The sequence below is a fragment of the Gopherus flavomarginatus genome, chromosome 9 (genome assembly GCF_025201925.1).
Source record: "Gopherus flavomarginatus isolate rGopFla2 chromosome 9, rGopFla2.mat.asm, whole genome shotgun sequence".
NCBI lineage: Eukaryota > Metazoa > Chordata > Testudines > Testudinidae > Gopherus > Gopherus flavomarginatus.
Window position 1 is genome coordinate 23,765,073 of NC_066625.1, and position 13,587 is coordinate 23,778,659.

Consider the following 13,587-nt stretch of genomic DNA (forward strand, 5'->3'; position numbering starts at 1 on the left):
GGAGACTCTACTCCTAGAAAAGCTCACACTTCTTGAAGCGGAGTCAATGAACTTTGGGAAGACAGCACAGCATCTACAGGAGAGAGAGAGAAGCTTTGGCTGGGCTTACTTTTCAAAGGTTTGCTGGACTCTAAAAAGAGAGAGGGGAGAGAACCCCATAATTATTTATTACTGGGCACATACAAGAGGCCCAAGTGGGGGCTGCAATCTCTGGAAACTGAATATAAGTAAGAAACCTGCACAGACAAAAATTATAACTTGCTGAAGGGAAGTTTTAGTCTTAGAAGCATATTTTTATGTTTGTTTGTTCATAACCCTTTTTAGCTTTATTCATTGTACTTAGTATCACTTAAAACTCTGACACTTCTTTGCTTGTTTGATTTGTACCATAAACCAGTTCAGTGCATGGACTGAAAGGAAAGGTTATTAACCCCAATTAAGCTAACAGGCTGCAGTGTATTGAGTCAGGGCTCACTATCTGTTACCAGCAAGACAAGATTTGGACTGGCAGAGTCCTGAAGAATTTGCTGGCAGCGCAGACAAGCTGGTGTGTCAGGGAGTTGTCACACAGCTTAGCAGTAGCAAAACTCTCACTTGCTGAGGCTGAGAGGGGTAACCCAGTAACTCACAATTCTGGAAACCCCAGCAGATTGTCCCCACCATATAATGTGTTTTATTGCTTGTCCATAGTGGGGCAATTCATTCATCACGGAAATGCAGCCATCTCTGGACACAGAAAAAATCTGGTACCGATACCCAAGACAAAAGTATTCCAAGGATGTGGCGGGAGCAAGGGTGGGCCTGAATGGTGAGAGGAATCTAAACAGAAGCATCAGAGTTTCATACAAATAGCCTCTCTGAGGTTTTGGATTCATTTCAGCAGTTCTAGTTTAAGCAAACAAGGCAAAAAGTCATTGGCATTGCATTATGTCAATGGAATGTCACAGCCAGAAAGCTTCAAAACCAAAACCCAAGCAGAACAGGGCTTTTTGGTTCCATGGCTTCTAACTCAGTAGATATTTTTCGATTTCTGTAGAAGTGCCCCAGCCAGGGCCAGATTAAAGTTATGAGGGGCCTAAGGCTAATAGGAGGGAAGGGCTTAAGTATGAATGACAGATTGCAAAAAACAGTTACGAAGTCATCAAACATTTATCTACATACATATTTACATATTACATATGTGTTTATTCTATTCTCTTTACACTCTTCAAACAATTTTTCCCCTACCATTAGCTATGGCAAAGTCATGAATGATGTAATCATAATTCAAAGGCCTGACAATTTCATTCTCAGTGCTCAAGAGGGACAAAGCACTGAGATGCTCTTGAGTCATGGTGGATAGGAGGACATTTTCCACCCTTGTTGGAAGAGAGAAGGAATGTTCTCCACTATAGCCAGTGATCATTAGTGACAAATACAGTCGTAACGGAGTTTCAACATTTGGGAAACATTCTATCACACTGCATTCAGTGATAACTCAGTACATCCAAATATATTTGCTTTTGTGACCTTTTCTCTCTATATTTGAGAGTGATGTGAATTCAACAAATTGAAGACATTCTTTAGTGAAATCTACTACGATATCATCTGAGTACTTCTGACACAGACATTTGATACCTTCACTGACTTTGGAACTTGAAATGTAAGGTGAAAAATTTGTCAGTACACTAAAGGTTTTGTCAATATTTTTGTAAGCCTTGATCTGATGTTCTAATGAACTCTTCAGTTTGTCAGTAATTGTAATGAAGGTATTAACTCTGAAGGCCTCCTTGTCACTGAATGAGTGGGCAGTTGCATTGTCGCATGTCTTCTGTTTTTTGCAGTGTTTGGCTGACTTATACTCATGGTTAGAAGTCCTTGCAGCCCCCTGAATTTCAAACTCATCAAAACTATCCTGCATTTGTTGAAGAACAGTTCCAAGACTCCTCATTAGGTTTAAAGCAGTGCAAAGGTCAATCTGAGCACTTTGCAAGTTTAGAGTGCACCTGCTGAATGGCTGACCTCACAAAATACCATTATATCAATTCGGACCTCACACAAAATACCATTTTCCAAAGTGTGCATTGTATCACTCAGGATTTTTGCATCTTTTCTTGTTGCTGATTTTTGAGATTCATCATCCTTGATGTTCTCTGGTGCTTCAAGGATGATGGGGTATCCCAGAACAACTGCAGCCACAGCTTCAGCATTGGCACTCCAACATGCCCCTGAGAATGATTTGGGCACTGGTCATCCCTTTGGTAGTGAATTTCTTAAGAATCATCCAATGACTGGTTGATGCAGAGAAAAAAAATTTACAGTTCTTGGACAAATCCATAGAAAGAAACCACTTCAACACAACCATCCCCAGCAGACTGGCCAACGAGGTTGAGTGAGTGTGCAGCACACGGTATGTAATCAACCAAAGCATTGCACTCTTTTAGTTTTGCCAGTATCTCTGAATATTTGCCGCTCATATTATCTGCACTGTCATAGCTTTGGCCACAACAAAGGCTGATGCCAATCCCATTTTTGGTTAGGAAATTGAGTAGATCTGAGGCAAGTTTCTCTCCTGTGTGGCTGATGATGTTTATGAAGATCATCAAATGCTCAACTAGGCTGCTGGGTAGCACGTAGCACAAAGTGACAGTCAGCTGATCTACATGTGACACATCTGGTGTTGAGTCGATGGACACTGAAAAATATCCCACATCTTTGATCTGGTCTACAATGGCTGATATCTTCTTTGCCAGCAGTGCAATGAATTCATGACAAATAATCTTTGATAGATATGATGTATGGCCTGTTCCACAATCTGTGTGTTCATTTATGTGCTGAACTAAGAAAGGGTCAAACTTAGTGATTAGCTCTAGAACGCCAAGGTAATTCCCATTGTGTTTCGATCCAACAATCATCTGAGCCATGGAATGGGAGACCATGCTTAGCAAGAAAAACTATGGTTTCAACTATGTGTCTGAGAACGTTTTTCAAATAAGCGTGAGCTTCATATCAATTCTACCACTAACTTTCTTTCAAGCATGTTAACTGCTAATTGACAATGCATACTGCTCACTCATTGCATGATTGGTAATGTATGCAGAATTCTTCCAATCATTGAAGCCTTCGCAGAACATTCCTCACTTTTTGGCAGCAATAAAAAAACAGTACACTTTCTTCTTAGAAGCCAAATAGATTACCCATTCTCGCTTGCCAATCTGTTTGTTAGGCTTCACATATTCAAACATTGATTTGGTCAGATAATGATTCTGATTGGTGCACTCTTAACTTTGTCAGTGAAAAGTCAGTATCTAGATTCTGGCATTTCTGTGGGCCCTTCTCAGTCCAATATGCAATGAGATCTTGAGAAGTCATGTCCCACTCATCTGGATCATTGGAGAAGATATTTTTGCATTACTATCACTGGGAAAGTCTTCAGAGGAGTGGGGCGAGTCTGCAGCTAGAGAAGTCACAGGAGGCTGCTCCTTTTCATCAGGTGCAGGTGCAGTAGGTTCACTTGGCTGGTATTTGCCTGGACTTCCTCACCACCAGACTTAGTAGGAGGAAAAAAATGTTAGGAAAGGAGGAGTACTTTTCAGCACTGCGTCTTGCCTTTGCTGTCTTTCTTTGGCTTCCTTCAATTTCTGCCATCTGCCTTTCTTCAATATGGTTTCTATTGTCCAATGTAAGCCTACTGTGTACAAAGTTCAATATTGCTTGGGCCCACAAACACTTACTTAGCCCACAAAGAGAAAATCACAACCACCATAAATTGAATTCACAGTCTTGATGGATTCATTTGTGCAAAGCAATATGTAATGAGACAAAAAAATTCTGATGGCCCCGCTACCGTCGCTCAGCTGTTACTTCAATGTGGAATGGAGGGCCTACAGTAGGGCCTAAAAATAAGAGGACCTAAGGTTATAGCCTTATTAGCCTATGGGTTAATCTGGCCCTGACCTCAGCCTCTTTTTAAGAGAGTTTAAGTGGTTTCTGCTGCTTGTAATTAGGTCTCAGACAGCTGTGCCTCCCTGAGCTGATTAAATCTTGGCTGGGTTTTAACCCCCAAAATGCCTGCTCACTGGGTTGGTCAGCAGGGCCTCCTCCCGAAGGATCAACTGGGGGGAAGCCAGGCAACTGGGTCTCCACCCATGGCAGCAGTAGACTTGTGCATCCTATCCCGGGTGCAATGACAATTAGCTTTCACAAGTTAAACTATGAGGAAATGTAGAACCTACATCTAAAGGGTTAACCACCAAGTGATTAGCAGGCTGTGTTATTGGTGGAGGAGTCACCATGGTTTTAACCAGTTAGTTATGTCAGCATCTCTCTCACAAGAGGTGATACTCCTCTGTTATCATGTTTTATGGTGTGCAGAAAGGGCTAATCTTTCATTGACTTTTAACACTAGAATGAGGACTTGGCCTTCACTATACTTGTTTAGTTACTCAAGTACAGACTGGACACAATACCCACGTTATTATACAGATAAACTATCCTGTTCTATAGGCCTCCTGACCCTCACTTACACAATCACAAAGGTATTTTCCTGAAGTTACATAATTACCCAGAGGTCCCTGAAATTTTAGGATTAAGTCTTCATTTTGTAAGTCAATAACAGTCAGCCTGATCTTTCAGCCCCATTTTTTCTACCTCATGTTAGAACTTTAGCCAGTGAGACAAGTCAGGCAAGAGGCTGGGTGAAAGAAATGACCTTGATGTTTTGTGTTCAGAGGCCTCCTTCAAATGGTAGATAAGGTTTGCACTTCAACAAGGCTTTTAATGACTGAAAGTCTTGCAGCAACACACGCTTGTGCAGTTGTAAAGGGTATATAGGCATCAGTTTGTCTACTACACTCCCCACTCTTTATGGCATGGAATCCCCCTCTGTGGTTTAACAGCTCACAGCAACACTCCATTAACAGTTACAGGGCAGGAAATGAATAATACCAGATCAGACTGAAATGGCAAGAGGATTTTAGGGAGATAGAATGTAAGTTACTTGAGTTGGAGTTTGGCTGGGAGACCAAGAAGAACATGCCACTGTTATAAAAACTGCAATAGGATCTTGAACAGTCACAAGCACTAGCGAAAACAAAGAAAGGAGAACTCGGGCCACTTTAGTGGAGAGAGAGTTGGCAGGTATGTTTGCACTGCAATCACAAGGTATGGACGTAACTAAGCTAACTTTAATCTAGCTAGTTCAGGTACTGGTCTGGTACAGTGAAACTCAGCGTTCCTAGGTGGGCTTGTTTAGCCTGCTCTGAAGTGCAACCTGCTGTGGCTTCACTGCTGTCGTATCCACATTAGCTAGAACAAAGCTAAATGGGGCAAATCTACACAAACTGAAGTCACACCCAATGAGAGCAGTGCAGAGATACCCTTACTGTGACGGTGCCAATAGGTCACTTGGAACACTGGGCAGAAATACGCAACAGAGAGAAAGAAAAAGGAACACCCTGGAAATCAAAAAATGAATTTTAACCAGTCATATGGTCAGATGTTGTGGCATTGAAGAGGCAAGAACATGCTCTCATGGAACTACAGCTGCCCTATAAATACAAAGGTTGCATATGTGTGCACGCACCAGCCCACCCAGGCGTCATGGTAATCTATTGCTACATCATTTGAACTAGATGTAGAGAGGATGTCCCTGTATGGGAAGTGCTGTGATCTTCTGAATACCACATAGAGCAAACAGTGATCTCCACTGTTAATCAACAGATAATCCAAGAATAAAGGATTTTTTGGTTTTGACTCCTCGATTAAGCTAGTGAAAATTAGAAATGTGATTAAAAAATAAGACTAGTGAAGGAAGAAGGTGTATCTTCACATAAATATTGTAAATTGCTTCTAAACTAAGGCCCCAGTCCTGTGACAAGTTATGCACATGAATAATTTGATTAAAGTTAAGCACATGCATAACTATATGCAGGACCAGGGCCTGTGTTCTGACCAACATGCTATACAATAGATACAAAAGTTTAAAAAAATTACACCCTCTCCCATCTCAAATTGTCTTTGGCCGAATACCAGGAATCACTGGGCTTGTAGAGCACCATGTTGGTAATATCAACAGAATAGCATACCTATTTGTCCAGGCATCGGTCCAGAATAGCATACCTATTTGTCCAGATACCACAGTCTTTAGGCACACATGAATGTTGCTTACATAAGGACTACAAAATGAGATTTCTCATTTCATCACATCATCAGTTTACCAACACCAACTTATTTCTCTTTCCTGTTTTGATTTACATCATATTTTTAACTTAGAAAAAATCATCTATCATGAGACTGTTACCATTTGAGGGAGAGAATGTGGGCTAGTAGATAAAGCACCAGACTGGGACTCAGGAGACCTGGCTCTGCCACTGGCCTGCTGGGTGACCTTGGGCAAGTCACTTTCCCTTTCTGGGCTTGTTTTCCTCATCTGTAAAATGACAATACTGACCTGATTTGTAAAGTGCTTTGAGATCTACTGATGGAAAGTGCTATATAAGCAGTGTTGGAGTCCTGAAAAAGGAAGTGCTGGAACCCGAGAGGTGGTACAAGCCTGCTCTGAATGGGCAGAATGTGGGGGGCAGTGAAAGGCCCCAGAAGGGAGCTGGGAGGTTGTGGAGGATGCTGGGGGAGGCCCATGGGAGCAGCGAGGTGGCTCCCCCCAGAGCCTGTCCCATCCCTGCCACCCCCTACCTGTGCCTGGAATGTGGCTACACAGTCCAGGGAGCCTGCTACCCAGTTTCAGCTCCGCCCTAGGCTCCTGGCAGCTCTGTCCATGTGTTCTTTTTCCTGGTCCCAGCTGCAGCTTCCCTGGCTCCCTCCACACTGACTTGCTGCCAGAATAGCCTGACAGAGCCCCAAACCAGTACTTTCTGGTTCAGAGGACATAGTCTCAGGGAACATCCTCTCTTCACGCCATACACAATTGAGTGAGATTCCCTTCACAACTACTGAAATTAAAATGTTAGAAAATGAATATAGGTGTAGTGGTCCTTTAATGCAATTTAGCAGCTGGGAAAAGGAGAGACTATGTCATGTACCAAGCCAGATATCTAAACATAAGCAATTGTCCGTGGACTACAGTTTGAGAATGGCAGATCTAATGAAGTATAATTAGAAAAACATCTCCTTAATAATTGAGATTACATTTTTATTTATAAAGAGTTCCAAAGTATATTAGGCCTTCACAGGACAAACTACACAGGCCCAGCCCACAAATCTTTAAGTCTTGTTTCTGATTGGACATACAGATGAGTTCAGCAAAAAATAGGGAGGAGCAGCGATATAGTAGAAGATACTTTGGTTACTCAAATAAATTGTGTATAATTTGAAGATTTAAAGAGGTTTCCACCGAGTTGTTTTGTTTATTTTGGATAAATTAAGACTGCACCAACATATTAAGATTTTCTTTAACTTTTAGTATCAGAGGGGTAGCTGTGTTAGTCTGTATCCACCAAAACAACAAGGAGTCCAGTGGCACCTTAAAGACTAACAGATTTATTTGGACACAAACTTTCATGGGTAAAAAACCCCACTTCCTCAGATGTATGGAGTGAAAATTATAGATGCAGGCATAAATATACTGACACACAAAGAGAAGGGCATGGATGTGGTCTACTTGACACCTCCACATCCACCCTGACTGAATTGGCCTCTCTCCACTTGTAAGGTAATGCCCTTCTCTTCATGTGTCAGAATATTTATGCCTGAATCTGTAATTTTCACTCCATGCATCTGAGGAAGTGGGGTTTTTTATCCACAAAAGTTTATTATGCCCATATAAATATGTTAGTCTTTAAGGTGCCACCGGACTCCTCATTGTTTTAATTTTTAGCTAAGTCATATTGCAGTCGCTATTTCAGACATTTGTTACAAGGTACTGTATGATCTTCATTGCCCTATGCTACATGGTTATCCATATCAAGCATAACAAATCTCATAGTAACACTATCAACTTATATATCCTGCTACAGTAGATAGGCTGTCAGATTTTAAAAAGGCAGGCAGGCAGGCATTTTATTCACATAAATAACTTAAAGCCAACTGATACTTCATTTTCTTTGGAACATAGTACAGTAAGTTGTACTGGCATACTTTCTAAGACTCGGCATTCTTTTATGCTGAATGGGCGACATTTCAAATGAGCACTCATGAATTTTAGAAAGAAAGAAGTAGAACATGATGCAACACATAGGACTGAAATATGACAGTTGTTCTGCGAATTTACACTGAAGACAATGAGAAGCCAGTGTTCCTTGAGTGGGATTTTTCCCTAATTAAGCACCAGTGTGCAACCAGTTTCTACCTTCACAGGAATAAGTATAGGCAGAATTTGTCATCATGCATTTTCTATAATCCACTCATAGAGAAATTATGTAGGAAGGGTGATATAGGGCTGGAAAGACTGTAGTGAACGGGACATCCTTCCAAAAGTGTTAGTTGCCTTTGATAATGAAGTACCACCTTGTAACAGGTGGCCTCACCACTGCGACACCTCCTGCTGTTGTCCTGGGAATTAGCTCTTTCGCAGCCTTGGAGCACCTTCTGCACGTCCCTGTCTTGCCTTGCCGGGCCCCCATGTCCCTCCTGGACTCTGGTGCCCCTTTCCAATGGGGTTCTGCCCCTTGCAGTACCCCCACAGTCTCAGTGGGTCTCCCTTCCACGGGGAACACCCCACCCCCTTATCCCCACCTTGCCACAGTCTTGGCTACTGCCAGCCCTATCTAACCCCCGCGCACTGGGGCAGACTGCAATATGATTGCCACTCATCACTGGCAAGGAGGGTTCGGACCTGCTGCCTCTGCCTACATGTGGGCTGTCCTCTGCAACCCCAGTCCTTTTTGGCCTTGGACTAGGCCGGCAGCCTGGGGGGTTTCAAGGCCGGAGCTACCCAGCTCCTCTTGCCTTCCCCCATCCCTGCTCCACCTTAGGTACCCAAGTACACTCCCCAACAGCCAGGCCTTTCTCCCTCTAACGACAGAGAAAGAAAGAGAGCAGGTCTTCACTACCTGCTGGATCTAGAGATTGATCTACCAGGGATCGATTTATCGCGTCTTGCCTAGACGTGGCTAAATTGATCCCCGAACGTGCTCCCCGTCGACTCCAGAACTCCAGCTTTCAAGAGGCGGAAACAGAGTCAACAGGGGAGCGGCAACGGTTGACTTGCTGCTGTCTTCACCACCAGGTAAGTCGACCTAAGATACGCTGACTTCAGCTATGCTATTTGTGTAGCTGAAGTTGTGTATCTTAGGTCAACCTCACCCCTAGTGTAGATCAGGGCTCAGATCCCCTGGCTCATAGCCCTTTTATAAGGGCCAGCTGTGTTCTGTTTGGGATGTGGCCCCAGCTGAGGCTGTTTCCCCAATCAAAGCCCTCTCCTGGGCTGTTCTAAGCCCTTTAAGGTGGGACCACGGCGACCACCCTGCTACACACCTCATCAGTATTGTATAGGTATTCTTATAACAAGTATTAGAAGATATTGCTATCACTCCAGTAGCTTCTTCTACCTATTATAAGACGAACTGATACTGTTTTAAGGGTGTTAGCTCTAAAAGTGTGCCAATATTAAGGTGCCTGGCCAAATTAAAGTAATTATTTTTGATAAATTAGTTGTCTAGCACTGACTAGGGTGACTATGGAGAACTGCCAAGTCCAACAATTCAAGTGCATATAACTGGGAAATTCCATATACTGTATACAGTCTTTGGACAAAAGCAGGAGAGTTACACAGTAAAGTAGCTGAACTAAAACACACTTGTTTAGAGTATCAAAAGCTAAAATTGGGTACAGCTGACACTTCAAAGCCATTGTCAAAAAAACCCTGTGCTAACTGAGATAATGTATTTGTTCTGATAATGCTAAATTACAAATCAGAAAACTCTGCTAATGGAAATTGGCTGCTAATCCAGCAACTATTACCCACACAAGTAGCTCTCTTGACTTCAAAGGAAAAATGCTCCCATTTGCAGTAGGGTAGAATTTCAACAATAGATGCTGTGTTTCATGTTTTAGGACCTCTAAAGTAATTCTGTGTTGGCCGGTTTCTTTTTTATTACAGTGAAAGTAATAAATACTTTGGAATACTTTGCCCTGTACACAATGTTAGTGAGAGAAGACCCAACATTTTTAATTATAATGATTATATTGAATAACTTTTTTGAACCTTTGGATGCTGTACAACAATACATGTTATGAAATCAGAAAGTCTCAATCTCATTCCCAGCCCCTCCCACCAGCTACAACTCTTCCTACTGGAGTTTATCTGGAGGCTGGAAAGAACAGGAAAGGAATTTAGAGCAGTGGTTCCCAAACTTTTACAGGGGGTTCTTGTGAAAAAAATTCCTTATGGCAGACAGAGCTGTCCATAGGGACCAGGACAACTTGGGGCCAGCAGCCCAGAGCCCCTGGACTTCCAAGCTGAGGAAATTTAAACTTCAAGACTCCTTATAAGAAATGGGAAGGAAGGTGTATATTTTTTGCTGTTTTTAAAATTAAATAGCTAGTATTGTTTTTAAAATTACTATGAAGAAAAAGTTTAAGCTTTGTTGTAACGTGCGTTGTTTGCCTGGACTGCTCAAGATCTGAATGCTTGTGTAGGAGGAACTCTTTGAGTTGGCTTCTTAAATATCTTCATGCTGTTTCACATTTGATACTCCTTGATGAAATATAGGACCTTGTCTTATATGAGGCTTATTCAAAATGATACAAGCTACGAAAGTGAGATCTTGGAAAAGTGTTGCCATTTTCATAATCTAATAAAAATACTGTAATGATAAATAATAATAATAGTGTGTAATAAGACTGTCATAAAAACAAATTTTATATTTCCAAGATCACTGCTTTTATAATTTATACTCAGGTAAAGGAGAAAATCCCTGGAAATATTCATTTTTAGGAGGGGTTCACGAGACTTGACATTTTAGTGAAAAGGGTTCACAGGTTGTTAAAATTTGGGAACCACTGATCTAGAGTATTGGACATACTGGGCCTGTTAAAAAAAATCCTTGGATATGGGAGGGTCTGAAATGTATATCAGGTTGAAGCAGATTTAATTCTGGACCTCAGAAAGCATAATGTGGCCCTAAATACATAAAGGTATTTTTGTTATTGTTGCCTTTACGTTTTTAAGGTCCCATTGACCCTTCTGTGGGTGTTTGTGCCATTGATGCCAACTGACAAAGAGTTCACTGTTTTTTACAAGCAACTCCTCTCTAAAACCTGACAAACTCACTACACATAATCCACCACTAGCATGATATTTATCCATAAAGGGTAACATGGGAGGCCTCTACTGAAAGCTTGTAATTTTTCAAAGCTCAGAATCATTGTGGGATCTATGTCTGAGTAATATTTAAGCAATAATATAACTATATTGAAAATTATTCCCTTACTGTGTTGGAGTAAAAGTGAGTCACCAGGGAATAGGTCTCAGGGATGGCCTATACAAGTGCGAGGGAGTTGTCACCTCCCACCTCTGCCCAGGCTATTCAATAACATAATGTATTGCTCAATTTGCACCAACCTAGAAAAGTCAATGAAAACCATCAAAGATAAATCATAATCGTCAAAACCACTTTGAAGTTGAAAGGCACAATCTGACCATAATGTCATATTGTGATAAAGACAACAGACTGATTCAGTATATCACAGGGTGGAGAAAGACACACTGAGGAAGTAGTTGGAGGATTGGGGGTGTTCCATGAAGGACTGGGTCCTATCTTCTTAGGGCTAGCAAGTGCTGCAAGAGACTGAACATTAAAGTAGATTCTCACTCTATTAGACAGGAAAGGTAACTCTCACTGAGGATAGGTCCTAGTTCTTTGTTTATGATTTTGTTTTGTATGTGACTAGCTATTTCCCTCACTCACTTGTTTCTAAGAAAGAATAGAGATTTGAATAACTACATTTCCTTTTGTCTTATTATAATTCACCCTAGCTGTGTGTTATAAAGGAGTGGTGGGCTAAGGTGAAACTGGGGTACACTGCTCCTTTTGGAATAGAGGATCTGGGATTTATGTGGGAATCCAGTGATATGGGGCTGGATATGATGCAGGGACATTTTGAAGGGACTTTGGGATTGGGATGCATCTATTGTCAGCCTCCAGGGCGAGTGCTTGAGTGGCTGACAGGTTGGTTGTGTTATGGAGCTAACACCTAGCCACAACTCCCTCATGCTGGAGAAAGAGGTGCTGGAACAATTTGTATAATGTGGGGGGAGGGCTTGAGAGCCATTGAACCAAACTGTAAACCCTGTATATGATGGAAACCACTATAAGCCCAGCGGTGTGGCCCCATCCCCAGTTCCAGCACCTATGGTTGGAAGCAGGTGGCAACAAAGGGGCATCCAAACTGAGAGTCACAAGAAGTGTCACAGCATTGTAGAAAAAGGATGAAGAGATGTTAAACATAACTGCTCAAGAGCAGCATAAAGAAAGCTATATCCTAGCATCCTGTAATAACCCAATGGGTTTCTAATGCAAACAGAAGTAGGGGTGGCTTTTGGGGAGCAGAATAGATCAAATAAAAAAACAACAATAATGTATAGATGACTGCCCTCATTGAGGACAGGATGGATTGTACTCACAATATTCACTTTATCCTCTATTTAATGAGTGTTCTGAGGCTTATTTGACATACACCATCCAAATCTTGCACTGAATATGAATTTGATTATTTTCTCTACATGTTTTTACAGTGCATTCACCATAGAATTGGCGTGGTTCACAAACCTCAATACATTTTTCTGCCAATACTCTTGTAAGGGCAGTGCTATTATCCCAATATGGAAAATGGAGGCACAGAAAGATCAAGGCCAAAGTTACTGTGCCCACTGTTGTCACAGTTTCAAAGGTAACTGCACCTTCACCCCTCCCCATCTTTTTTTTTTGTGGTCCGCTCCAGGAATACCTCTCAGGTCTCCAGCCATCACCTATCTGCAGGCAGGGACCTATGTCCAGCTCCCTTCTGACCATGGATTTTAAGACTGCACAGCTCCCCACCATACACTGTGATATCCCCAGTAACCCAGACTGCCTAACAGCCACTTTGTTCATAGCCCCTGGAGTGAAAACAGTTTATGCCAACAGTTACAAGTTACCGCACAGCTCTTCAAAAGCAGAGTACATTTAATCTTAAGGTAAAAACCATCAGAGAGAACATATAAAAAACAATAAAGTGTCCTATATATTTAATAAACCTCCTCTAAGTCAACTATCAGACCTATGGGGCCCTGGTAGGCTAAAGGTCTTTCACCTCTTCCCTCTAGGATTGGGGTTCTCTAGCACCAAAAAGTCATGTCCATTTGCTGAATCAAAAGGAAGATCTGTTTCAGTTCAAGGTCAACTTCTTACACCACAAGCCCTTTTGAATCTCTGGAAAAACCCAGTTTCAATCAGTATATGTAGCTACTCCACTGGGTGGGTACCTCTCAGGCATTGTTTACAGTCTCAATGACTCACAATCACCAGCCACTATTTTTAGTTCCTGGAGGACTAAAATACTGCCTAGGGTAGCAATATCTGTCACATATAACTCCAGATCAGGGGTCAGCAACCTTTCAGAAGTGGTGTGCCAAGTCTTCATTTATTCACTCTAATTTAAGGTTTCATG